We start from the raw sequence: 26,963 nt of genomic DNA, 5'->3' as shown, positions 1-26,963 counted from the left end.
AAGCCAGGTCATGGGGATTTTCATGAGGGCCATTCTTATCTCTCTCACACTCAGTAAGTAATCTTCCAGGAGATGCCGTCTTAGAGCGTCTGTTTACCTTTAGACCAGATTTCCTTAAGGCCTTGTGAGTTCCCAGGGGGCTGCCAACTCTCAGCTTTGTCTTTGGGAAATTGATGATTTCTGTTTCGTGCTCCTAGATAATCCTTGCTTTGGTGCTCCTTGGTAATTCTTACTTTCATTTCCTATCTCTGTCACATACACATTTATGCACACTGAGAACCCAGCTTTCACTGTGCACAATGCTTTTTTTTTTTTTTAAGCTGTTGGGGGTAAGAGTTTTATTAATTAATTTATTTTTGGCTGTGTTGGGTCTTCGTTTCTGTGCGAGGGCTTTCTCTTGTTGTGGCAAGCGGGGGCCACTCTTCATCGCGGTGCGCGGGCCTCTCACTATCGTGGCCTCTCTTGTTGCGGAGCACAGACTCCAGACGCACGGGCTCAGTAGTTGTGGCTCACGGGCCTAGTTGCTCCGCGGCATGTGGGATCCTCCCAGACCAGGGCTCGAACCCTTGTCCCCTGCATTAACAGGCAGATTCTCAACCACTGCGCCACCGGAGAAGCCCAAACTTTTTTTTTTTTTTTTTTTTGCGGTACCCGGGCCTCTCACTGTTGTGGCCTCTCCCGTTGCGGAGCACAGGCTCCGGACGCACAGGCTCAGCGGCCATGGCTCACGGGCCCAGCCGCTCCGCGGCATGTGGGATCTTCCCGTGTGCACAGTGCTTTTAATCATCATGTTCCATGTTGTGTAATAACCTTGGCCTCTGTAACTCAGCTGTGGATGGAAGGTATAGGCAAGGTGGGATAGGATCGCCTCTCAAAGGGATAAGGTATAATATCCTTGTTTGGCGTTCAAGGCTCCTCCGCAGAAGCTGGCAATAATTTGACTTACCAGCTGCATCTCCACTGTTCCCCAAACTGAGTAGCTTAACAATTTCTATCCTTTGTGCCTCTCTGCCTTTGCATACGCTATTTCCTCTTCCTGGGAAGCCCTTTTGTCTCTGCTCTGCCAGATGAATGAACTCTTACTAATCCTTCAAAATGCAGATCAAAGCCTTGAAACACCTCTCCTCCCCCCACCCCCAAGTTATTTTTACTCTTCTCTCTAAATTGTACTAGTATAGCATCCAGTACAGATGTCTTCTATGGTTCTTAACACACTTCGCTTGCATGTCTCTGTCCACACCCCCTCCAAACCCTGAGCTGCCCTGGAGATGCATCAGCCCTTGTGTTCGGCCCTACACTCAGCAGATGTTGAGGAAGAGTTTGTGGCAGGCAAGGGCCTTGAGCCCTCGAGTCTGTTCTGCAGTGTTGGCTTCAGTAAAAGGGTAGAAAGGGCAGGTTGTTTTGTGTTGGAGATGAGGGAAGGAGCAAGAGCAGAACCTGAAAGACTAGGACAAGCCTGATGGGTGGTCCACAGGGCTAGAGTCATAGGGTGGGGTGGGGAGGGGAACTGGGAGAAATGATGCTGGAGTCTCAGGCTGGGGAGAGATCCTGGAAGGTCTTGAAAGTTGAAGTTAAAGAATTAAAATGTAATACTGATGACCTTGAAGGTCTTTGAGTGTGGAAGAGACAAGGTGAAGCCTGTGCTTTCAGGAGGATTCAAGGCTGAGAAGGGCAGCTTGGAGGGACAGGAAGGAACTTCTTATGAGAACGAGCTGTTGGAATAACCCACTGAGGTAGGTTAGGACCTAAATCAAGGCAATGGCAATAGGGATGTTGAGGTGAGGAGCTTGCCAAGAAATCCTGCAGGATTTGGTGACCGATCAGATTTGAGGGAGAGGGAAAAGAGTCCAGTTGGACACTGACATTTCGTGCTAGTTTGCTGGAGAAGAATGAGGCAATTGTCAGCAGCATGAGAGCATGGAGGAGCTTCTTGGAAAGGGGAAGGGAGATGAGGGTGGTCGATTCCTTTTGAAATCAGGAGGGAGCCTTGGGGAGTTTCTCGCATGCCCCTTATGTTTTTACCCATGAGGGTGGTGAGGCGCAAAGGAAGCTACCCAGGGTCACCCAGCTGCTGGTGGCAGAACTCAGGCCTTCTGGCCTTGAATTCTGCCCTTTGTAGCACAGTGGGTTTGGCCAGACGAGAGCTGCCGGAAGGTGCAGATGGAGACTCCATCAGGCAATGAAAAACAAGAAAGAGACCAGGTTTGGGGTGAATTCATTCTGCAGTTCAGCTAAGGCTGGAGTCTTGTAGGTCAAAGACTCAGGAGGAAGTGTGTGCGGCAGCCAAAGCCACTGGGGGGTGTGAAGCCTCATGAGACCTTCTTTCTGTCCTGTGATCTACAGGGATGTGGGCTGGCGGGAAGTATGGAGTGCTTTTATGGTATCTACACTCTTATACTTGTTAGCGCTTACTGTGAGTACATTGTTCTTCTGGGAATGCAAACACCAATCTATCAGTTCCATGAGAAGATGTATTCCAGGGACCCAAACTCCCACCACCCCACTCCCTATCGTCAACAAACTTTAGGGATGCATCCAACCAGCTCTGAGAAGTTGCCAGTGTAGCGCTGGAGTGGGGGCAGTGGGGTATGCCTATCCGGGGAAGGCAATCAGCCGTGAGAACTTTTTCCAAGCCTGGGCCTGTGTGTAGGGCCAGTGTCAGGGATTTAGATGGTTGAGTGAGGGCCACAGCTGTCTGATAAGGAGGGAGGACCTTGTCTAGAGTCTGCACTGCTGCCGAGAGCCTCAGTGGCCCTGCGGCTGGGCTTCCGCCCCTCCTTACCTTTCGCTTCCACACCTCTCTGCCTGGCCACGCTCCTCAGCCTCCCAGGATGAGTCCTGCCTTTGCCATGGCACAGGGATTACCTCGTTTTGCTAAGGCAGAGCTCGGTTAATGCCTGTGAAACCTTTAGATTATTGCCTGGCATATGATAATTGCCAAATAAAAACAGACACAAGAAATGCTGGGATTCAACTTTCAGTCAAACTTGTTAAGCCTCTTGGTTCTTTTTTTTGGCCTCACTGCGCAGCGGTTTGCGGGATCTTAGTTCCCCAACCAGGGATCAAACCCATGCCCCCTGCAGTGGAAGCGTGGAGTCCTAACCACTGGACCGCCAGGGAGTTCCCAAGCCTCTTGGTTCTCTTTGAGTTACGTAGCTGGGTCTGGCAAGTTTCTACCTCATCTTGTTTTGAGTGTGTGTGTGTGTGTGTGTGTGTGTGTGTGTGTGTGTGAGCGCGTGCGCGCACATGTGCGCTTTACAGAGACCAAAGCCTGCTCACCCATGGTGAAATATCACGGACAGCCGTAGGATGCAGACAGGATATTTGAGTTGTACGTGTGTCAGGAATAACTTATGCAGAAGTAAGTGGGTGGTGGGCCTACTAACAAACCTCCAGGGAGAGGCTGTGGGGAACTGATCCTATCACGGTTGCTCCCCTGCCTACAGGTGCTGTGGTGTTCCCAGGAGCTGCACTCTGGGTACCTCTGTTTCTTCCTGGAATGAGGGCAGGCATAGGGAAGGAGGTGACCCAAATCCCAGGGTTGCCCTGCCTGCTCAGGGACAGCCAACGCCTGCTGGTTGCTGGGCGTGTTTGGTGGGCATGGTCAGACCCCTGCCCTGAGTCCCAGGTAAAGAGATAAACCCACAGTGACTTGTGTGCGTGGTTGGAATGGCCCGCTCAGCTGTGGCTGGGCCTCTTGACTGGGCAGGGACCACTCTGACCGAGAGGGCCACTCCCGTGACTGCACTGGGGTGTCCCGAGAGGTCTTCTTAGCAAACTTTTCCAACCTTCCTCTGGCCAAAAGGCCCAGAGAGCCCACCAGAAGGAACTTCTTGGGTTGACAATATGTGTGTTTGTGCGTGTGTGTGTTTGTGTGTGTGTGAGAGAGAGAGAGAGAGAGTTGTGTAGAGGCCAAGGGATCTGCTGTAGGGACGAAGGGAACAGAGAAGGGCAGAGCACAGTTCAGGTTAGGAAGACCAAATACGGGTTACTTTTGTTCCTTGCATGCACACATAACAGCTCCTCTTTTTAGGGGTGACTGTTTCCTTCCCACAACACAAGGCTCTGTTCCCCTGAATCAGAGAGGTTTTCACATGTACGGCTGGCTTGACCCTGGACTGCTTTATGGATGAAACAAAGGTGTATGTTGACTGGCCCCAGAAAGCTGCCTCCAGAGGAAAGATGGAGAGGAACTTCTGGCTTTGGTGGGTTTTATAAAGGGCTTGTCTCATGAGGCAGGTAGTGTTATTCCCATTTATGGGAGGCAAACAGGTACCAGAGAAGGAAAGTGATTTTTTTTTAAGGTTCCAGAGTATTCACTTGAATTTATTGTCCTGACTGGGCCACTTCTGAGAGTGAGAGGAGGAGACAGATGCTGAGCTGGATGGGACCCTGGGAGACAGCACTGCCTCGGGCGTACTGGGGTGTGCGGCATCAAACTCTAAATTCAGTAAGCAATGGCGGGGGGGGGCAGGGGAAGGCGATGGGGGAGAGGGGATTAGAGTAGGGCGAGGGGAGAAGTTAGAACTGGAATTTGTGTGAGAAAGGAGGAGTCTTCTAATTCGACATTTTACCAAAGCAAAGGAACAGTTCTTGGCTCCGACACCTGCCCTCGACTGCTTGTCATGAGAAAGTTTTATTACATAAGCTCTTCCTGCAGGCAGCCAAGACATCTGGTTCTTCCATGCAGCGCTGCTGTCCCGGTAACAGCAAGCACCACCGCCCTGCCCTGCGTGTCCGGCTAGGTTTCTGCTGCGTGGCTCACTGGAGCTGCACAGAGCCTCTGGCAGGGGTGTTGTCCTGCTGGAGAACAGGGCACTGACTCCTCGCTCGCCCCCTGACTCCAGCATGGCAGGCGGTGGGTGCCCGCTACCGTGGGGACTGGGATGCCCTCATCTCCGAGGGCCCTGCCAGCTCACTCTTTCATTTAAATCCTGGCTCTCCTCAGACTTGCTGTTTCTCCTTTGAGCAAGTGTCTCCTTCTCTGAGCTTGAAGTTCCTCGCCTGTCGCACGGGAACAGTACTAGGCCCATCTCACCTGCTTGTTGTAAAGATTAAATGAGATGATGATGCGTATAAAGTGTTGGCTCCAGTGCTCGGGTGTCGTCAGTAGTAAGTGGTATTATTATCATCCTCTTCTCAGAAAGCCTGGCAAATATAGTTTGTCAAGAGGAGTGATTTACACCAACCAGAGGGCTTATTCTGAAATTTCATGGGGGGAAGTAGCATTGTCTGGGCCTCCAGATGTGACCCCCATGGTGGAGGTGAGCAGTCAGTCCAAGAGGCAGCAGTCCCCGGCAGGGTGAGGGAACAGGCTGATTCCAGATGGCCGGTCACCAATGTACGGGACAAGGACAACAAACGGTGAGCTCAGAGCCCAAACCAGCTCCATGGGACATGCTGGGGTAAGGTCAGAGTCCTGCCCTTAGGCCCCAAAAATCAATTCATGGGTTTTCTACCCGGCCACGTGGAAAAGCCCACAGAACTTGCCTTAGCCTGGCTGCATTAATAGAAGTCCTGACTTTAGACCTTGCTGGGGAGAGGGGTCATCCCACTCTTCCCTGCAGTGGCCAAACCTGGCCGCACCTGGAGGTGGCACCCTGGGCACCACACCTGGGGAGCAGGTGGAGGAGGGCCCGTTACCGCATCAAAGCTGGAGTCCCTGTCCTGTCCTCCTCCGGGAGGTCCTGGGGCAGACAAGAAGACACAGGGTTGAAACTGTGATCTTTAGGTGGGCAAGGGGAGCTGCCATGTTGTGCCTTTGCTCAGAGGACAGGACTGAGGGGCCTTGGTGGTAACGGTACAGAGGATTAAAGAAGAGGCCGGTTTCAGTTTGGCATGATGTAAGAAATTCCACATAACTCAAGCTTCCCTCTAGGGCCGGGTGGCTGTTTTAGCGCGTGTTATTGGAGTCTACCTGAAGAGGGTATTGTGCAGACAGTACTGACTAGAGAGGAGTTTGTGAAATAACTGAGGAAGCAGACTTTGCCGAAAGGGTGTAGGTCTCACTAAAAGTACTGTAGGATTTGGGGAGGTGATTGGTGGCTTCTCAGCAGAGAGGTGACTGGCAGCAAATGTAGGGGGGAATGAAAGTGGAACGCTAGGGTAGGGCGGCCATGAAGCTGTGCAGAAGCTTCTCTATCCCAGGTCCTAGGCCAAAGTCCCACCCAGTACAGGCGTTGGGAGAGAGGAAAGACTCTGAGGAAGTGCCTTTGTGGGCGGGAACTTTGAGGTCATGACCCCAAAGCGATTGTACTGTGTGTATTCTCTGCTGATGCCTACCTTGGCCTGACCACCTGACTGGGGCATGAAGGCTCTTATGGACACATGGGCCCTCCCTTGAAGATCTCGAGAACACAGAGTCCTGGTACCTGCGGGACCAGGGCCATGCGGTCTGAGACAATGAGCTCACAACATCCAAGAGGTAATAGCGGGTGTAGGAGGGAGTGATCCGGGAGGGTGGTGGGCATGACACTGGGACTTCTGACCGACTCTCTGCAGCCTGGGTCACAGAACAAGCTTTCAGACCCGAGAGGGGACAGGGAAGGGCTGTGGGCAGCAGGGCCTTATTCAAGTGAGCTGAGGTTTTGGGTGGGGTGAGTGCTGGAGGATGGAGAGTGCTGCGGTTAAGCAACGTGGATGCCTGACGGGCACACAGTCCTGGCTGGGGTGGCAGGGAGGAGAGCCCGCCAAGGCTGGTAGGAGGGAGGCCAGGGAAGCCCCTAAATGAGAATTGGCCCACTGGATCTAGGAAATTCTTTTAGCAGCAGAGGTGGGGCATAATTCCTAAGTATTCTGGAGTCAATAGACTTGTGACCTCATTTATTATTTCAGTCGCCATTATTTTTTTAATTTTTTTTTTTTAGCATCCTCCGTGCCAAGAACTGTTATGGTGGGAACACAAGATGAGTAAGACATGTCCCCTGCCTGGATGGAATTTAAGGAATGTACCCCTCATTCAAAATAGGCAGTAATAACTGCAGAGAAAACACAGTGAACGTTCAGAGAAAGGAGAGGTTGGGGCACCTGGCTTGCCGAGGAGGGGGCATTTGAGATATGTCTTGAAGGAAAGATGGACCAGAGACACCCCGTTCTATGGGGGTGAAGGAGGGCATTTCTAGCAGAGGGAACAGCAATGTACAAAGAAAGGCATGGGGCGGTAAGTTAAGGGGCACGGGTGGCAAACAGCCAGTGGTTTGGTTTGGCTAGAGCTGGAGGAGGAAGGGAGGCTAGACAGGGAACCAGGGACTGGAAATCATCATTTATTAAGCTCGCACCATGCGTCAGGCACTGAGCACCGACTTGTCCGTGCTCACTTACATCTCGCAGGAGCCTTTCAGGGCTTTAGCAGAGGAGGAAACTGACTCAGGATAAGTGACTTTCCCAAGGTTCCCTAGCTGGCGAGTGGTTGAAATAAAATCGATGCCCCATCTATCTGATCCCCAAACCCATGTTCCTTCCACTCTATCTTGCCGCCACGTTGACAGTCCAGATGATTCGGTCTTAAGTTTGCCACGAAGATCAGCTCTTCACGTTGAGGCAGGAAGATGGTCAGACGACATTAGCCTGTGAGAAGCACTTGGTGGATGTGGCCAGGTTGCCATGATGCACACCCGGCCCCAATGTGATACATACACGCGTGCACACACACGTATTTATAAGTAAATCTCTAAAAAATAGTAGGAAGTTGCACAGTTGGTCATGGTGTCACAGAAACTGACGTTTCCTGAGTGCTATAGGCAATTGCTGACTTCCTGGCCGAATTCCTCTATTTTCTCTCCCACTCAAAGTATATTAGAATGGGGCAAGATAACAGAATCTTCTCTAATTTATACAAAATAATTCCTTTTTAAAAATTTATTTATTTATTTTTGGTTGCTTTGGGTCTTCGTTGCTGCACGCGGGCTTTCTCTAGTTGCAGCGAGTGGGGGCTACTCTTCTTTGCAGAGCATGCTCTCTAGGTGTGCGGACTCAGTAGCTGTGGTGCACGGGCTTAGTTGCTCCACAGCATGTGGGATCTTCCTGGACCAGGGCTCAAACCCGTGTCCCCTGCATTGGCAGGCAGAGGCTTATCCACTGCGCCACCAGGGAAGTCCCTAAAGACTCCTGACTTTAGCTACTTTATCATTAGTAACAAGTTCCTTACATCCCACCTGTTGGGGCCCCCAGGGTGTCAGCCGTCGAGGGATGTTAAGCAAGATGGGGGATTGGGAGGGTGGGGGTGAGGATGAGAGAGACACCTGGGCCATAACCCAGGTGGAGCTGTCAGGGTGGAGAGGAGGGGCTGACCTTTCTGGAAGTGTTTGCTGGGAGCCTGTCCGTGCAGGGGCGTGGAGTGGGTGCTGAGAGCCTGCGTGAAGGGAGAGCATTGTTTCCACGGTGTCATGTACAGGGTCTGAGCAGGTGGGCGCTGCTGGTGGCTGCCTGCCAAAGCTGGGGTACTTTCTTATCCTGTGTCCTGTGGAGCCAGCCGGTCCTCATTGCTGACCAGGTCTGCACAGGGCCACTCCCTCTGTCCAGCTCGGCCTGCCTCCTGGAGCTCGGAACCCAGACCCAGCTCTGCCAGCCACACCTGGCTTTTGTCCTCAGGGTGGACCTAGGGTCTTTCAGGCTTCCTGATGGGAAGGTCTCCCTCAGCCTAGGGAGGAAGCCCCGGTGCTGAGGAGGGCGTATCTGGGCTGCAGTGTCTTGGGATCTCGTGTTACAGGGCGCTTGGGGGACAGAGCTGTACCCCCATGTCCCGCCTTTGAAAACGTAAAGGACTACTCCAGGGTCACAAATCCAGTCTTCACATGTCGTGATTACTTACATTTGACAGGAAATTTTATTTTTTATCTTTTTCACCCCACCGTGCAGCTTGCAGGATCCCAGTTCCCCGACCAGGGATTGAACCCGCGCCACATCAGTGAGAGCCCGGAATCCTAACCACTAGGCCACCAGGGCACTCCTGAAAGAATTTTAAATAAAGCTGGTGACAGTCGAGTGAGGGATGGCAGTCGTGAGAGGGAGCCTGCAGGGTGCGTGAGAGACGCGTCTGTGGCATCACTGTCACACGCCCGTGCGGAGCCCATTCCTGAGTGACTTGGGGGTGCTCGCCTGTTTGGTTCTAGGTGTCTGAGAGTGAGACGCCCACTGGGCGCAATTGGGGGCCTCTCTGGGACACCAGTACCACTCGGCCGTCCTCTCTCAAGGCCACCTCTGAGTTACTAAGGGTTCTCCCGACGCCAGTGCCTGGGGTCTGGGCCTTCCTGCTCCACAGATGTGGTCAGAATTCGGCCCTTCATCCTCCCAAGCCCTGGAGCCCAGCTTCAGCTTTAGCCGCCATGTTTGGGGCCCCCAAATCCATCTCCACAGCTGTGACTTCTCTGCCAGGTACCTGCCTTCAGATGGCCCGAGAACATCATAAACTCTGCCTGCTCACCGCCCCTAAGCTGGGTGCCTGGTGGGACTGGCAGAATGACTGAGCGAGGCACCCAGGGGCTGTAAGAGCGCGCATGTCATCAATTTCCTTACCATTCTGCAAGGCCCTGCTAGAGAGACGCAGAAAGCACAGAGCAAGTGCGCTGCGCGGTACCCTAGGGTTCCCCTAATTGCAGGCTGGCCTCAAGAGATCTGGCAATTTCTCAAAGGGAGCCAGTGTTGCATATTTTTTTCCTGATCCCAACATTTAGGCCCTGATAAGAGGTCCATCTTCTGGAATAGTGCAGTGGGGACACGGTCTCTGAGAAGGGCCAGGCACTGAGCTGGGTGGTTGACTCTTCCCCCCTAACCCTCTGACCAGCCCTGTGTGAGGCAGGTGGTAATATCTTCATTACACAGTAACCTGAGAGGTTAACCTATGTTACCCACAGTCAGAAACTAACGCAGCTCTAAGCAGTAGAGTCAGGATTTAAACCCAAGTCGGTCTTGACTCCCAAGCCTGGACTCTCTCTGTTGTATCTTGCTCGTCTCCTTCTTCAGGGGAGTGAGGAAGGAGCTGCAAAGACTCGGGGGTCCAGGTTGGGCTGGGCTGTGGGCCTCTGGTGTAGGTACTGCCTCCCCTTCTGTGGTCCTTCTGCATCACACAGGCTTCTACACCTTTCACTTTGAGACTAAGGAACTGTTCAGGTGTCTCCCATGGGAAAATAATGGCCCTGCTTTGTGGAAAAGACGAGGTGAGAACGATGGGAGAGAAGCCTCTAGGAGCTGTCGCAGTTGCTCCCACTCCCCTGGGGTCAGACTGACAGACTTCCGGGAGACAGACCTCATGGATCCCCAGGGAGGGGAGACCTCTTGCAGTGCAGTCCCCAGCCGGCTTGTCTGTGGTCTGTGAGTATGTGTGCAGATGGGGGATTCCTGGATCACTTTTCTTAGGAAAGTCCCTGGGCCACTCTCTGGCCTAAGTACTCTTAGCGGAGGGAAGTGATCTGAGTGGCAAGTGTCTTGTGACTGGTGAGCTGAGGTTAGGGGACCGGCTTTGCCCCTCCCTCCCCCCGTCATATGCTGGATTGTTGAATTGCCTTGAAGAGAAGAGGGCTGGGCCCAGGGCTCATGGCTCCTTGAATGCAGCGTGACAGCTGGTCAGGCTGCGGGGTCTTCAAGTTTCCTCCTTACAACATACCAACATCTGGTCTCACTAAATGGTCATGGTCCCCAGGCATGACCTGACTCGGAGCTGACTTACAAAGACGATAGATAAAGGACTGTCAGGAACTGTCCTTACCTGGATGTTGTATAAGGTCTGGAGATGCAAAGCCATCTCCCTTGGACTGAGAGGGAAGAGGAACACCAGTGGATGAGAACAGAGACCCACGTCTCTGGAGAGGAGGCTGCCTTCTTCCCGTAGGTTTGTCCAGCGTGTATCCGAGATCAGATGGGGGCATGTGTCAGTTTGCTACGGCTGCCATAACAAAAATACCACAGACTAGGGGGATTAAGCAAGAGCAATTTATCGTCTCATGATTCTGGAGGCTAGAAGTCCAAGATCAAGGAGTCGGCAAGGTTGGTTTCTTCGGAGGCCCCTCTCTTTGGCTGTGGACGGTCATCTCCTCCCTGTGTCTTCACGAGGTCTTCCCTCTGTACCTGTCTGTGTCTTTATAAGGATACCAGTCGTGTCGGATTAGGGCTCACCCTAATGGTGTCATTTTTAACTTAATTACGTCTTTAAAGATCTTACTTCTAAATACATTCACATTCTGAGGTACTGGGGGTTAGGACTTCAGCATCTGAATTTGGGAGAGGGGGATACAGTTCAGCTCATAACAGGATGTTTCCAAAAGCCTCAGTGAACAAGACTCGGTGTCATGATGAGGCACGGAGAGGCATTCACTGCTGGTCCTGCCAAGGGAACCAGGAGAGGCAGGTAGACTCAGCCCAGCCAGCGGAGGAAGTTTGATTGGCTTTGTCCAAAGGCTCAGCCCAGAAAGCCCTATTCCCTGTAGTCTGGGCTCTCTGGCAGCAGTGGGTTCTGCCTGGTGTCTTCACCTGGCTTCCATGTGGCCCTCAGCCCTCCAGTGAAGACAGAGCTGCTAATCTTCCACTAATACCCTCCAGCCAGGCCTGCAGAGGGAGCCCCCTTCTCCTCTGACAGAGGCAGGAGCCAGACTGTTGATGCACACAGCCCATCTTTAAGGAAATTCTTTGGTCTCCTAATAATTTAAACTTTTTTTTTTTTTTAGTGCAGAAGGAAAGCTATTGCATTGATTCAAAATTAAACTGTTTAACACTTGTTGAAATGAAGGTTCAAAATACAGAATAAATGTTGATTAATTCAATTAGTACTTACCAGGGGCCTGCGCTCCTCCCCAGGCAGCTTGGGAGGCTCGTAGGAGGTAGCTGGCTGCAGGCTAAAGTTATGCACGAGGCCCCTGAACACTCTAGATGATAGAGAAAACTTGCCAATTCAGATCCGTTTTTGATTTTTCTTGTTGCTTAGCATTCGAAAATCATAGAATGAGGAGAAATGCCTCGTTTTATCATCCATTAGGGGAAGTGACATGTTCTCCCATCGATGCTTTGGGAATATAATTGCATTCATCAGTTAGCTCATGCCAGGCCCAAGCACGGTCAGGTGCCCCTTGTGGCAGAGCTGCCTTCACCTCTGAGCATAAGACCACAAAGAGAGGGGGCCTCGGGTATGGAGAAAGTAAGCAAGTGGATACTGGTTGCTGTTCCCTGAGGATGGACAAGTGAATAGCACATCCTCCTTGCTCTCAAGCATCTTAATTTGGAAGGGGAGACAGACGTATTGAGGAATCATATAAACAGAGCTGGAAAGGAGATGATGAATGTGAGTGCAACTGTGGCAGGAGCAGAGTGGAGGCATCTACCACCTTTGGGCCCTGGGGGTAGCGGTGTCAGGAAAGGCTTCCTTGGGTTGGTGCATTTGGATAAGTTCTTAGAATGGGTGAGATTTGAAAATATAGGTGGAGAAAAGCATCCTAAAAAGAGAAATTAGAGAAAACAGGAAAAGTTTTCTGTATTTAGAGAGTAGCAAGTGGCTTGACCGAGAGCACGGTGAGTACCACGGGGAAGTGAATCTTTTTGGAGGACTTGGATGGCTGAGCTACAGAATGCAGCTTTGTTCCCGAAACAGTGAGGAACCACAGAGGCTTTGAGAGCAGAGGAGTAATGTCATGAGCTTTATGAAACATACCCTGCCTTCTCTGGGAAAGAAGCGTTGAAGAAGAGTCAGCTAGAAGTAGGAAGTCTAGGAGAGGCAGCTTTGGAAATCCAGGTGAGAGATGGTAAGGGTCTGGACGGTGGTGGGATGAGAGTTTGGTCAGATGTTAGGACCTTCAGGGAGTCTGAATGGCACCGCAGAAAGAGCACCGTCTGAGTCGTCAGGAACTTAGGTTCAAACCTCAGCTCTGGCGGTCCTCAGCAAGGGAAGGTAGAATCTGGTATTGCCCTCTGGAAAAGCCCAGATCCCTGAGTGGTGGATTTAAAAAAAACAAAACAAAACTTTCGTTATTAAAAAAAATTCAAACATACAAAAAAGTAGGAGTAGTTTAATGAATCTCCTTATCCATCACCCAGCTGCAACAGTAACCCCTCGCTGGTTCTGTTTTTTTAGGAGGCGTTTTTTGAGATGAAGCTTGGGAAGTAGTCAAGCTGAGATTGCATTGGAAGCATTTCTCTGAATCTGTCTACCACCAGGTCGAGGTGGTAGAACGACTTGATGGTCATTTGTTCCTCCCTGGGGCTAAATTTGTGTGCGCATGCGTGCCTGTTCTCTGCTGTGACCGAGGCAGTGAGGGTAGCTGTCTTTGAAGGGTGTGTTCTGTCAGTGGGGCAGGGTTCTGTCTGCCGCGGGGGGCAGGTGGGTGTGGATAGGGGAGAGGATAGAGGTGAGGATGGCGTGGGAGGCCAGCCTGCTGGGTCAGACACCCTCATCATCCATTCATCGGAGGCTGTTTGTGGCCTGGGGTCTGATTCACGCTGACCAGACCGACAAGGCTGGGCTATACACCAGACACCAATGGGCTCATTTGCTTTGGCAGGTGTCATCCAGAGGCTACAACAAATGCCTGCCTTCCTGGCGGGACCCTACCTGGGAAAGTGAATTACAGGGTCATCTGCAGGTGGCTGGGGAGCCAGGCTCCCAGACAGCACCATGTGGATGGTGGCGGGGTCACCCCAGGCTGCTCTGGGGCACCCTTGTTAGTGATCGCTACTCATCCCCCCAGAGATGTAGTATCAGTTAGTTGCCAGTGGGCCACACAGACCAACTCTGACCAGTCATCCTTCACTGAGGGTGACCCAGGTAGGCAGGGCGGGGGGGTGTGTGGTAAGTGTACCACTTAAATGCCCTCTGAGTTTGGCATCAACTGAAAAATAAGACCACGAGTCAGACAAGTGGAGACCAAGATATCAGCTCCAGGGCTAATAAAGGTGTTTAGAGAATGTGGCTAATAGGATTCCCAGTGGAGCCCTTTGCTGAGTCCACAGACCCACCTCTGTCTGGGACCCAGCTGGCTGCAGTCTTCCTCACGGGACAGGCCTCTTCCCTCTGGCGAGGCGGCCCTGGAAACAGAGGGAAGGATGGGGCTGGGCCCCTCGGCTCAGTTCCCTCTCTCATTCCCACCAATCAGATACTCAGCTTCCCCCCACAGCCACACCGTGAGAAGGTCCGGGAAGGAGAGACCGCCAGTGTCCTCCCTGTGGCTATCCCCGTGGCAACACGAAACAGAAACTAAATGAAGGCTTGAGCGTGTGTTGTGGGTCTCAGCAGAAGTTCTCTTGCACAGGTAGGGGTGGGAATGCTGTCATAGAGGAAGGAGAATCACCTGGGCCTTGAAAAATTAGTTCTGATGGCCAGAGACTGGACCTTCAGCTTGAGGGGACAGCATGGAAAGGGCACGGCAAAATGAGAATGCTCTCCTGTGGCTGGAGTGTCAGGAACTCAGAAGGATGTGGTTGGAAGGGACCAGGCTTGGTGAGGTAGTACAGAGTGGTTAAGAACATGACCTTGGGGTCAGACTGCCTGGGTTCAGATGCCACCTCTGCTGCTCCCTGGATGTGTGGTTTGACCAGCTTAACCTCTCGAAGCTTCAGTTTCCTCGTCTGTAAAATGTGGACAGTAATGGTTATGACTCTTGAGATATGAGATGCGTATAAATGCTTAACTCAAAGCAGAGTGAGTGCTTTATACATGACAGCCGTTATTATTACTGTCACATGTCCAGGATAATTTGTGGTTAGCCTTGGATGCCGGACTCCTGAGTTTGGACTGCTGTGGGAGAGGCCGGGTACCGTTCAGGTGAGAGGAGGCCCTCCAATACCTAGTTCTGGACACCTGAACCCATGCTGGGCCAGCTGGAGTGGGAAGGTTGAGATGGAGAAGCACGTCCCTGCACAGAGTGATGCCCAGGGATGTGGCCGCTGTTTGAAGGAGAGGGAGGGGGCAGGGAAGAGTCCCAGGGCAGTGCAGGGTGTACAGTTCCAGGAGGCTAGGAGCTTCCAAGCGAGGGCAGGGCCATGCTGAGAGTTTCTGAACATGCAGAATCTCAGGGGCTGCTAAGACGTAGCCATAAAGCTGATGCGTATTTGGGTGTTTGGGTCTGGAGTTTACAGGAGCGATCTAGCGTTATGAGTCATAACCATGGAAATGAAGTATGGATTATCCAGGGAGAGACTGTAGAAGGAAACCAGAATCGGCCCCGGGGCAGTGAGTGGAGCTGAGATATAGGACATTTAGTGAAGGAAGGACCCAGAGAGCACTTTGTCCCAAATGCCAGAAGAGGAGAGTCTCCGGTTTGCCAAGGAAAGTGATCCCAGCTGACACTGACTGATTGCCGGTCTCATGTTACCTTCACAGCCGCTCTTGAGGAAGTACTTTTATTATTCTCATCTTATAGATGAGGGAGCGGAGGCGCTGAGGGTGAGCGTCCTGCCTTAGGACACGTGCATGGCGAGTGAGAGTCTGCAGCAGGGATTCTGAACCCAGGCGGTCCGGTTCTCCAGCTTGTGCTTTAACCTCACCCTGCACGTACCGCCTCTCAAGAAAATAACCAAAGTAGCTCGATGGACGAGAGAGCACATCAGGCACATAAGTGGAAATCTCATAGCGGTGGGCGTCGGAGAGAACGGGAGGTGAGCCCTTTGGCAGTGAAGCAGAGGAAGAGCATGAAATGGTAGCTGGGGGATGCGGGCCAGAGGACGTGTTCTAAGGTAGCAGAGGCTTTGATGTCCGTGGGGGCTGGGAGGAAGGAGCAGAAGAGGGGGAGATGTGGATTCAGCCTAGAGAGGGAGTAATGGAGAGGTTCCGGCCTCAGTGATGATAGGTTAGGGGATCAAAGGGCGGAGGGGAGGTTTGAGGTGGAGAGAAAGGGAACTGAGGGATTCCGTTTCTCATCAAAGAAAGATGCACGGCCGTTTGCCGAGGAGTCTGAGAGGAAGGAAGTACGAGCCCACAGATCCGGGTGCACGAGGGTCTGATGGAGCTGTACGCATTGCTCAGCGTCTGTCCGCGAGCGCAGAAGGAAGAAGCACTGCTCCCCGGCTCACTCTGCCTCTCCGGTCCTGACTTGCCCTGCCCCTCCCTCAGTCGGGGAGGCGGGGAGGCAGAGCCAGCTGGGGAAGTGGCAGGAGAGAGGTAGGCGGAGTTTCAGGGGATGGTCCTGCATGCTGACTGCTGACGCAGTAGAAAGACCTCCATCTTCACTGTCCAGAATGTTGGGGTGGTGAAAGGGGATACTGCGTCAGAGGAGTGGGGGAGGGTGTTGGAGAGCTCCTGAGGTGGGGGGGGTGGACAGGCTGCCATAGCCTGGTTGTACTTGGGGAGGGGCACCCAGAGAGCCCTGCAGATTCCTCTGAGAAGGATCCTTCCCTCAGGTCCTTGCCTGCTTCTGCACTATTGCTAGAGAAGAATGGGCAGCTCCCTTCAGTGGTTTCCCTTGCCTAACGGATAAAGGCCAAGCTCTAGAGGGTGAAATGCTGTGAGAGGACCTTCACAAGCTGGTCCCGGCCTCATTTGCTGCCACTCTTCCCCTGTTGTTCTCTGGCCACACAGAGCTACATGCATACCCCACCCTTCCCCATACCTTGGGGTATGCTCTTTACTCCTCTTGCAATGCATTTGCATTAGTGCCTGCTGCCCACCTGGAGAAATCTCACTTCCTCTGTGAAGCCTTCTGAGATTGCCCACACTGTGCTGGTGTCTCGTTCCTCCTGCTGCTGCTGTGCCCCGAGCCTGCCGAGCTTCCCTCTCCTGGGAGCACACCTCCTGGTTTGTTGTTGCCCTGTGTGTGTGTGTCTTTCTTCCTGGGAATCCCCAGGGCCTCTATGGTGCCAGGCACCCGAGAGCTTCCCCTGGGATGTTCAGCAACTTGAACAAATGGATGACAAGGTGAACCTCGTTGTCCATAAGATGCTCAGGAAATGGTTGATTTTTGAAACTCAGCCTGTCTTTGAAACTAACTTCCATGTGATGTTTTCCAAGTTACTTGCCTGTTGATCTAGTCACATCGGAGAACTGACCCTCGCAGTTAATTGCCATCCGAACTTAATTTTAGAGAGGATGGGAATTTCAGGGAAATGATGTTTTTCTTCTCACAAAAGAATACCATGGCTGCTTTAAAATTAGACCATTAGGGGCTTCCCTGGTGGTGCAGTGGCTGAGAGTCCGCCTGCCAACGCAAGGGACGCAGGTTCGTGCCCCGGTCTGGGAAGATCCCACATGCTGCGGAGCGGCTAGGCCCGTGAGCCATGGCCGCTGAGCCTGCGCGTCCGGAGCCTGTGCTCCGCAACGGGAGAGGTCACAACAGTGAGAGGCCCGTGTACCGCAAAAAAAAAAAAAAAGACCATTAATTTATGAATTTCTGAAGTCTACGTTGGCAAAAGCCAAAGTTTGTTGGCTTTGGCTCACAGATCCCAGATAGAGGCCCAATTCTAATGCAACCTTCACAGTCTAATCGACATGGATGAGAGATGAAAGATTTTTGGTCCTTGGTAGGTAAATAACATAGTCTTAAATTCATTTCCTTTTCCCCTCATAGCATCTACCACAGGGTTTCACACATGATAGAGGGGCAAATAGTATTTGTTAAATAGATAAACCAATCTAAAAAAAATAATATATTGATTTTTGTGGGTTACGCATCTTTATGAGAATTGTTCTCCGTTCTGTGTATCTTTTTTCAGATAAGATACTGTCTTGTTAACAGTTGAAGCGGGGCAGCAGGCAGAGTCCCCATGAAGATACGCAGGGCAGCCATTAGCAGAGAGTCTCATGGCCCCACGTGTTTGAGCTCTTTCGGTTTGGACTTGGAAACCAGCTTCGTCGTCTCCCAGCTCTTTACTGCATCGAGCAAATCTGCAGGACAGGGCAGTGTGGCAGGGAGAGCAGGCGGAGACTTAGATGACAGACAGGCGGGACTCTGGGAACACTTCAGAGGCCGTGGGACCTCGGCACAGTCTTAATATCTTGTGTCTCAGCTGCCTCTTTTGTACATGGGGCTGATAATTGTACTATATCCCTCACAGGGCACTGTGTCACCAGGAAGATTAAGTGAGATAATGAAGGCAAAGGCTTTTTACTGGGGCTGCCGCGTCTGTTCACCCTCTGTGAACTTGCAGGCAGGCGGCTCTTACAGACAGGTGGAGACTGCGTGGCCCTGGAGGGAGCTGCTGTCATTCGATGGACTGCGGCCAGCCAGCTGTTGGGCTGGGGCAGGCCACCAGATCTCAGCTAGATCTTCCAGCGGGCGAGGTGTTTGTCATCCGGCCTGGTCCTTCACATCCCAGCCTCAAAGGGGACTCTCTCGTTTATGTTTGCTCCTCAGAGCAACTCGTTCTGAGACTCTCAGAAGGAAGGAAAAGAACCTCCCAGCCCAGGTTCTCTGGGCACCTACAGGGAGTCCCACCGCAGTGAAGACACGGATGTACTTGTCTTCGGCACAGTTTTGAGGGGCAAACTGGTGGGAGGACTGGTGATGAGCTGTGCCCCCGGACGCTGTCTGGCTCCCCATCTCACTCTTCCCAAAGGCACAGGTCCCTGCCTGGAGCCACTCCCCCCGCCCCCCATCCCTCTCCTTGTCGGAGCACCTGTATCCTTTGTCTTTTGAGACAAAATATCCCTAAGAATACTTAGGGCAGCCCAACAGGGAGTGGCTGGGAATGCCCAGTGCACGCAGCTCACTCATCTGCCCAAACTGTTCCTTGGCAGGCGGGTCTATTTTAAGGCCCACGGCCTTGGTCACTGAGATTGCTGTGGCCTCTTTACCACAGTAATAAATCCTTGAATTGGGGAAAAAGACCAGCTTGGGGACAGAATGTCAAGAGCAGAAAATGGGAGGTGAGCACAGTCAGGAAGGTGAAGCAGATGTTTAAAAATCTTGAGCAAAGGCATTGAGAGAAACTCGACATCGCCTCTCCTGGCTCCTTCAGCCTAGAGGGTCAGCTGAGCGGTTTGGGTGTGGGTGTGACAACCTTGCACTCTCTCATACCGGTTTCCCGGCCAGAGCCCGTGTCCCTCCTTGTGGGCTGGGCTCGAGGTGTCTCATGCTCATGTCTTTGGGGTGGTGTTTCTCTGAAGAAGACTGCCCTTTCAAGGAAGAGGAGGATGCCACTCCTGTGTCTGGGGGAACAGCTAAGCCAGGAGGGGTCCAGCTCACGGTGCCTAGAGGTGAGGTTCAGTACCTGGTGCTCACTGAATTCCTTAGAGAACGCTGTTCAGCTTTGGGACTGAGTCCCCTATTACATGTTGGTGGAAGAGCTGTTTGGGATCACGGAGCCCTGTTTAAAGGGCGGTTGTTTGGTGAGAAGGGCGAGTGCTTTCTAGGTAAGTGCTTAAATGGAAGCATCTGGGTTCAGGCGTGCCAAAGAAGGCTGCTGCAGGAGCGGTGACGTGTGACAGGAGCAGGGCTGGGCTTCAAATGGAAGGGCCAGAAAGCCGAAGCTCTCCTTCCTGTGGGCTCGAGAGAGCCAGGCCCCAGCACAAGTGTTCTTAGGGATCTTTTGGAACTCGCCCAACAGGGAGTGGCTGGGAATGCCCAGTGCTCGCAGCTCACTAATCTGGTCCAGCGGGAAGAAGACACTGAGCAAGAAATATTGCATCTGTCCCCTGTCGCCAGCCAGCACCGCCAGCCTGCACCTAGGCTTAGGGCCCTTCAGGGATTCTGACTTATATTGGCACCCACTGGGCTCAGCTTAACTGGCCCACTAATCAGAGCAGCTTGATCTGGGATGTTTAGGTGGGAATGAGAAGCCTTAGGTGTGAAAAACATTTCTGAAGCCAAGAGCTTTAAACGAATGCTTGTTATTAGGAGTTGCTGATACCACGATTCGACGGGGACAAGTTAAGTGTGCTTGTTCACCTTAAGTAGCATCCTTTTATTTTCTCCTGTGCAGTTTTTCTTAGGCTATTTAAGCTTCTATTCACTGACAAAAGAAACCGTCTGCACCTCTTCACTTTTATTAGACTCAGATATTCACGAAAGGCGGTCACCGGCTCTGACAGCTGCTTTCTCAGCAACCTGGCCCCTCTGCTCAGCTCTGACTCCCCTTCGTAGTGACAGGGTGTCTCTGTGTCTGGCTCCCCTGTCCTGATGGGAAGTTAATGCCCGTGGCCTTGTCCTTCAGTCCTGATACAGTGTTGGTGTCTATAGGCCCTGCCGTGGCCCTGAGGCCAGGTGTGCTGCTTTTCTGCACTGTCAGGCCCGTCCCCGTGGGATCAAAGACCTCAGGGCTGGACAGGGCCTCAGTCGGGCCTCGGGGTCCATGCAGACTTGCAGACTTGCCTGCCACCCCTAGGAGCCTCTCAGCTTCCAGTTAAGACCAGTGGCCTTTAGAAGGGAAGGCCAGGGATGACCCCCAGGTTTCTGGCTTGGCGACTGTGGTGGCATCACTGAGGTGAGATGGGGAGCAGTTTTGGGAAGGCCATCAATTGGGGTCCACTGAAAGTGAGGGCATGGAGAGGGAGGAGGGTGTCAGGTTGTAGGAAGGGGGATGGGCCACCTGCTGCTACTCCTTCTCCAAGCCCCCACTATCTCCCAGGCTTTAGTTTCCCACTGTTTGTTTGTTTTATTTTTTTTTTTGCGGTACACGGGCCTCTCACTGTTGCGGCCTCTGCCGTTGCGGAGCACAGGCTCCGGACGCGCAGGCTCAGCGGCCATGGCTTACGGGCCCAGCCGCTCCGCGGCATGTGGAATCTTCCCGGACCGGGGCACGAACCCGCGTCCCCTGCATTGGCAGGCGGACTCTCAACCACTGAGCCACCAGGGAAGCCCCCCACTGTTTTATTTTATCAGTAATTAAAAGTTTCTTTGGGGCTTACAGAAGGGGGGATGCTCTCGGGGGCCCAGACCCGTGGAAGGCTCGCAGAGAAGATGGCTGTGCACAGCTGTTCTCACCCTTTTCCTGCAAGGTCAAAGAGATGCGGAGATCACATTTAGGTGGGCAGGGTCAAGCATGGTGTTGGGCTGAATCCTGCAGGCCTACAAGGCCTGTGCTTGCCCAGCTTCAAGACCAAAGAAATAGCCCAGAGTCAACAGCAGAGACATGGGTGGTTTAATGGACTGGGGAGCTCACATGTCTGAAGCAAGGTCCTGGAGCGACACCCCACCACGTGCAGCAGACGGCGGGCAGGACATGGTGGCAGTCTACGATCCTTGGGGAAGGGGAGATTGCCAGTTACGGGGGAAACTGACCTCAGATGGGCTTATTAGTTACCAGGGAAACAAGTAGAGGGGCACGCCCCTCACCACCCCTCTGGCAAGCTGTCATTAGCGGGGGCCTGAGGCAAGTATGTAGGAAGGTCAGTCATGTGCATAAGTTATGGGTAAAGCAGGCACTGGTTGGGCAGGGGATGTACAGAGAACAAGAGAGCAGCCATCTTGAGTGGCCTAATCATACACATGGTTTTCTGGGAGAATTGGCTCGAAGAGAAAGTGGGAAGTTAGTAGGGAAAGCCTCTGGCATGGACATAAAAGCAGGAAAGCCACTGGTTCAGGCAGTTAACACCTAGAATCTGTCCCCGGATGATAAGACATTTGGCTGGGATGGGGCAGAGGTTTGCCAAGGCATATGATGAGAGTTAGAGTTGCAGCTGAGAAGATTGAGTGGGCGCGGTAAGAAGCATAATTCTGCCCCGGCTGGTGGTGAGCCCGCGAGACTCCTGACCAAGCAGAAGAGTGCCCGGCTGGGAGCTGCGTTTGCATTCCGTCAGTGGCTCGACTTCGGTCAGCCTCAGAATCACCTGGCGCTCTTCTCCGTCGATGAGCCTGGGCCTCGTGCTCCATTGGCTCTCCAGGTGATTCTGACAAACTCCAAGACTCGAGGGGCACTGAGTAGGTGAGCCCCTCGTGCAGGTGAGTGAAGAGGCTGCCTGAGGCAGGGCAACAAGTCAGGCCCTTGCAGTCGAGGGGGAGGTAAGGCAGGGGCAGGTGGGGCTATGAAGCAGGTGAGATCACCTCCAGCGAGCCTTTGGGGAGAAGATGGCCTCTGGTCTGACTCGGTAGCACTCGGCGCCCCGATTTTGTCCTCTACACTGAACGCTTCATTGGTTTCTAGGGCACCCCTGTCTCGGTTCTCCTCTTCAGCCTCTTTCGTTGGTTCTCCTCCCTGACTGCGCGTTGGAGTGTTTCAAAGAGTCCTGGGGCCTCTTTTCTTTTTTTTTTTGGTCTTACACTACTTAACTTACTTCACACAGTTGTTTTAAATACCACCTTTATGCAAACGGCTCCCAGATTATCTCCAGCCCAGATTTCTCTCTGAATATCAGACTTGAATTTCCAAATGCCTACTCAGCATATCTCTCTAGATATCCCGGGCATCTTAAACTGAATATTTCCAAAACCAACCTCCTGATTTTACCCATCCCTCCCTTCCCCACCCCCCACCCCCCGACTGTTGCTCCTGCAGTTCTCCCCGCTCTCCCAGGGGCTCAGGGCAAAAGCCTTGTAATCATGTTTCACCCATCTCTCTCATGCCCACGCCCAATCTATCAGTAGAACTTACTGGCTTCGCCCTCATAGAACAGCTACCATAATCATTGTGGTCCAAGCTGCCTTTATCTCTTGCCTGGTTTTCTTGTGTTCACTGCTGCACCGCCCCACCTTCCCCACCCGCAGTTCAAGCAGCAGCCAAAATGATCCTTTTAAAGGGTAAGTTAGACCCTCCTGTGCTCAAAACCCTCCACTGGGCTCCTGTCTCAGAAGAAATTTGGAAGGGAGGAAGAACAGTGCCCATCCTCAGGCACATTGCTTAATCTGTTTGCTCCTCTGTAAAGGGGGAGAATAACTCCTAAGTGGCACGCGGGATTAAGTGAGATAATGTTGGATAAACTCTTAGTAGGTAGCTAACAGACACCTGCCCAATAATACAGTAGCTGCGAGGAGAAAGGAGCGCACGTTAATCAAATCTCGACTCTGTGCCAGGCACACCACACATTTTATCTCTTTTAATCTTTTTGATTGTTTTTATTTTTATCACTACTATATATCTGCACAATTTAAAGGCTCAAATAATTGTATATGATTTGTTAAAGTAGTCGTCTCCCCATCTACCCACCCCATTGCCCTTCCTCAGGTGCAGCCACTTCAAACTCTTAGTATTTTTATCCATAGGACTGGGAAAATGCTTGTTCTGCTACTTTATTACTTTTTTTCAGTTGTCGTTATCTAGTGACTTCTGAGTTCCCACCCTAGAAGATAAGGAATCAGCTCTCTCTCCAACCTTGTTCCCACCACTCACGAGGACTTTTCCATCTCCCCATCCTGCCAGTGCAATTTCTGTTAAATCCACACGTTTGTGATGTTTTATTGTAAGGACGAAGATTATTTTTACTTTTTGGTTTCCTCAGAGTTCTTTTGTCATTTGCTTGGTTTGCTATTTTCTTATCATGGAATTAAACAAATTCTTCACCAACTGTATAGATCTCTGAAGATGTTCAGAGGCATCAGGTGTTCTGTTAATTTCCTATTACTAAAGAAATCTCTCCCAGAACCTTTGGAAGCCCTCCAACATGGACCAACTGCCCTTTTCTGCTTGCTGCATAGCTGTCGCCCCAGCATCACCCTTATGTCCCTTATCACATTCTCCATGTCCTTGTGGGTTTATGTCTTTCAAAATAAATTCCTCTTGTTTCAGTGGGTAGCTAAAGTAGATGTTTGACTTCAATCTCCTATATTTATCTGAGCTCTACCTCTTGTTTACTTTTGCCCATAATGAGATTGGTTTTATACTGATTTTACAGATGAGACAGTTGAGGCTCAGAGAGATTAAGTAATCTCTTTAAAGACCCACAGCCATTATGCAGCAGAGCCAGGTTTTAACTCAAGACAGTCTGGCTGTAAACCCTATGTTCTTACTTGTCCTTTAAAAAGAAAGTTAATATTGGTCGATATGGGATGTGATTGAGAATGTAGGCACTGCCGTCAATTTTCTTTGTATGTCTTCCCCATCTTTATTATTGTTTTTGTAATGCTGAAAATGGCTTCTTTCTCTACTATCCCAAAGAGGTAAGTTTCCTATATCCTTTTTTTTTTTTCCCCCTATATCCTTTTAAGAGGCCATCTCCTCAGCTTAGGGATAAAAACAGGTATTCCTTTAAATAACCATTTGAAGAAGGAGCCCCTGTGGTTTATGGGTGACCAGTGAATTGTGGGGAAGAGTCTTCGGTTTGTGGTGATGTGGTGATACTTCTTTACCACCTGTTGACCATTTGGGGCCAGGAGAGGTCTGAGATGAGTCTGAGTTTGGTGGTGGTGGGTTCCTGGCTGAGGGCTCCTTCCCCAGTTCTTGCTTTCTACGCAGGAATGCGGGCGCCCATCTGGCTGCAGCTGTGAGGAGTTGAGGTGCAGCCCTGGCAGGAGACCCTGGAGGGTACCAGGGACTCTAGATCTGTTCCTGATTCCTTCCTCCATCCAGGACAGTCCGAGCCTGCGCAAAACACTTGCATCCCTAACCACTTTTAGTGAGAGAAAAGTGGTTTATAAAATGGAATGGAAGCTTGCATTTCAGCATGGGTGGGACAAGTTAAGATTTAGTTGCCCAAGACTTACTTAGTCAGCCATTCCTGCCTCCTTCTGAGTCTCTGTTGCTGAGCATGAGGGTAGTTAATACCGTATCTAAGTTACCGCCTTAGAGTCCACCAGGTGATGGGTGACTAATTGTGGCTCACTTTCTAAACTTCACCTAACCGTGCCTCCTATTCAGATTCAAAGTGCCAAACCAGCCTCTGTGTGACGCAGATCATGTGACTCTGACACCTCTCACAGACGCTGTCGTAAAACGTGGCTGTTCCTTCCTCGCTGGCTGGTCTCACAGCTGCAGGGTTGTTTCCTCCCTGGCTGGTAGCAAAGAGGAGGGTCAAGCCCTGTGTTAGGGGGGCCCAGCATCAGGTACCTTCACAGGTGGGCAGATGACAGCCTCTAGAGAGCCCTGTGGGGGAGGGGAAGGATGCATGAGGAATGGACCACACCTTTTCTTTCCTTAAACAACATTCCCTACCTTATCTTTGCAGCTCAGGGTGAGCCAGTTTCTTGGTTTGAGAAGGCTACCTGCTCGTCAGGGTCAAATGCAGGGCTGTGTTAATAGTCCAAGTGTCCAGAGAGAATGAAAACCGCTTTCGGCCAATACAGCAACCGTCACTGGACTGAGCGTGTTAAGAGCGCCGCGTCCTCCTCTGCCTGCTCCTCTCCTTCCTGGGCTGGTGGGGCGCCCCCCTTCAAGTCTCTCAGCTCCTCTGCTGTCCAGCCTGGGTGGCTGCCGCAGCTCCCCTCTCATGGGTGAAGAACCTGGTTTCACCTCCATTCCCCACCACCTGCTTAGAGGCTGCCCTGCCTTTCGCGCGCCCCTTTGGAGTTTGCCCTGGATCCTGCTCTCTTTCCCAGCTCTTGGGTTACTGCCTCTTGCAGATGTGCCCCCCAGCCTCTTCACCTTACTCCTCTGCGGGGGGCCTCCTCGCACGCAGCTTCTGGTGCTTTGTGCACTTAAGCCCCACATCCCAGATGAACCTAGGCTCCCAAGGGAGGTGCTGTGTCTCTGTGGGGATGAACAGATACACTGAGTGCAGCCGGATCCCACGTTTGCCTCTGGGACCCACAGTTCCTTGAAAGCAGGGGTGCGTTACTGATGGGGAGCCCTAACCTTGTGAGGGAAGGAAATGGCTGTAGCTGCCAGCATGGGAATGGTCGGTGAATGGAATCGTGGCTTCCCTATTGCAGAGTGTCCGTGTTCACAGATGCGCCTGGAGGCCTGGCTCCTACGGCACATTTGGCCTTCAGCGGTCCCCCTTGTACCCCACACCACTGACCCCTCATAGCCGCTCTGCATCAGAGGCTGGCAGAGCCCGTTCTCCCTGCATCCTGCCGTCATCTCAGACCCAGAGCTGAGTTCGTCAGCCACCCAAAGCAGGTTCTGGCTCCCGAGCGCTTGCAGTCTTACTGGCCCAGGTCCTGGGCCATGAAGATGATATACCTTTGACTCATATTTCACCAGCTCCTACGGATCCACCCAACTTGCTATCTGCCAGGTACAAACTCATCCTCGGGCAGAGGGCCCATGGGTCATCTGTCATGGCCCTTCTGTTGCAGGGGGCCTCCGGGCTCAGCACCTTCTGACTGCTCTCTTACCTTTCACCCAGGTACTAAGGCCCCCAATGGAGCCAGTTTGCTGAAATATGAGGTCTTTTTAAAAATCTCTATCAAGTTTACATCTGAGGCCACTTGAGTTGCCAAGCACGGGCGTCCAGATCCCTGAAGCCGTGGGTGTAATTCCCAAGCTCCTCTCATTAATTGCCCTTATCACGCTGAAGTGAATTCCATGGAGGGTTTTGACTCATGGTGAGCAGCCGGATGTTCCTGTATAATTTCGTCAACCGTTCTGACATTTGCCAACTACATCCTGTCTTTACATGTTTTCCTGGCTTTCATGCACTGCCCCCTCTGCCTGGAATCGCCCTTGTCTACTGAGAAAGTTCCTACCCATCCTTTAAGGCCCAGGGAAACTACGTACCCGCCTCTATCCGCATACCTCACGCTGTGTCATAATTATTTGTTCATACTTCTGTCGTCTCCACTAGACTGCATGGTCCATGGGAGCAGGGATTAGGCCTGATTTATCAATATTCCCTCCAGTGTCCAGCACAACAGGGTTCAGGCCGTGTTGGACACATGGATCCGTCTTTTATTCACAAGTATTTACTCATAAACTCCCTTGTGCCGGTCACTCTGCTACGCACCGGGCACGTTGGGGTGAGCAAGGCCAGTTAGCAAGGAAATGTAGATGGACGAGATTCTTCGGAACCGCTGTGCTGTCAAGGGGCTGCTTTAGATGCAGGCGTGCAAGGAAGGCGTCTCTGAGAAGAGACTTCAGAGCTGAGGCCCGAAGGCTGAGGACTGATGAGCCGTCCAGAGAGCTGGGGACGTGAGCTCAGGACAGAGGGACGGCAGGTGCACACTTGCAGAGGAGGAAAGGGGGCTTGGAGTCCTGGGGGAGCGGACAGGGACGGAGGCTGCCGAAGCATGGGGATCGAGGGGGAG

At 52.1% G+C, this 26,963-nt stretch overlaps 2 protein-coding genes across 6 annotated transcripts in view; both read left to right on the top strand.

Annotated features, from left to right (window-relative positions):
* PPFIBP2 (PPFIA binding protein 2) overlaps window positions 1-26,963 on the top strand; it is a 159,370-nt gene that overhangs the window by 3,099 nt on the left and 129,308 nt on the right. The window contains exon 1 of one of the 5 annotated variants that reach the window (XM_070046149.1): window positions 15,926-16,075. The exons of 1 other annotated variant lie outside the window; for it this stretch is intronic. The gene's annotated coding sequence lies outside the window, so the exon portion shown is untranslated. Of the gene's footprint in view, window positions 1-15,925; window positions 16,076-26,963 lie in introns of those variants that run through there. 3 more of the 5 variants (XM_060303558.2, XM_060303557.2, XM_070046150.1) reach the window with 3 other exon arrangements.
* Window positions 1-26,963, top strand: part of LOC115839534 (synaptotagmin-9) — a 265,953-nt gene that overhangs the window by 237,005 nt on the left and 1,985 nt on the right. The window lies entirely within an intron of this gene.

The sequence above is a fragment of the Globicephala melas genome, chromosome 8 (genome assembly GCF_963455315.2).
Source record: "Globicephala melas chromosome 8, mGloMel1.2, whole genome shotgun sequence".
NCBI lineage: Eukaryota > Metazoa > Chordata > Mammalia > Artiodactyla > Delphinidae > Globicephala > Globicephala melas.
The sequence above is the reverse complement of the archived record's forward strand: the minus strand, read 5'-3'. Positions and strand labels throughout refer to the sequence as shown.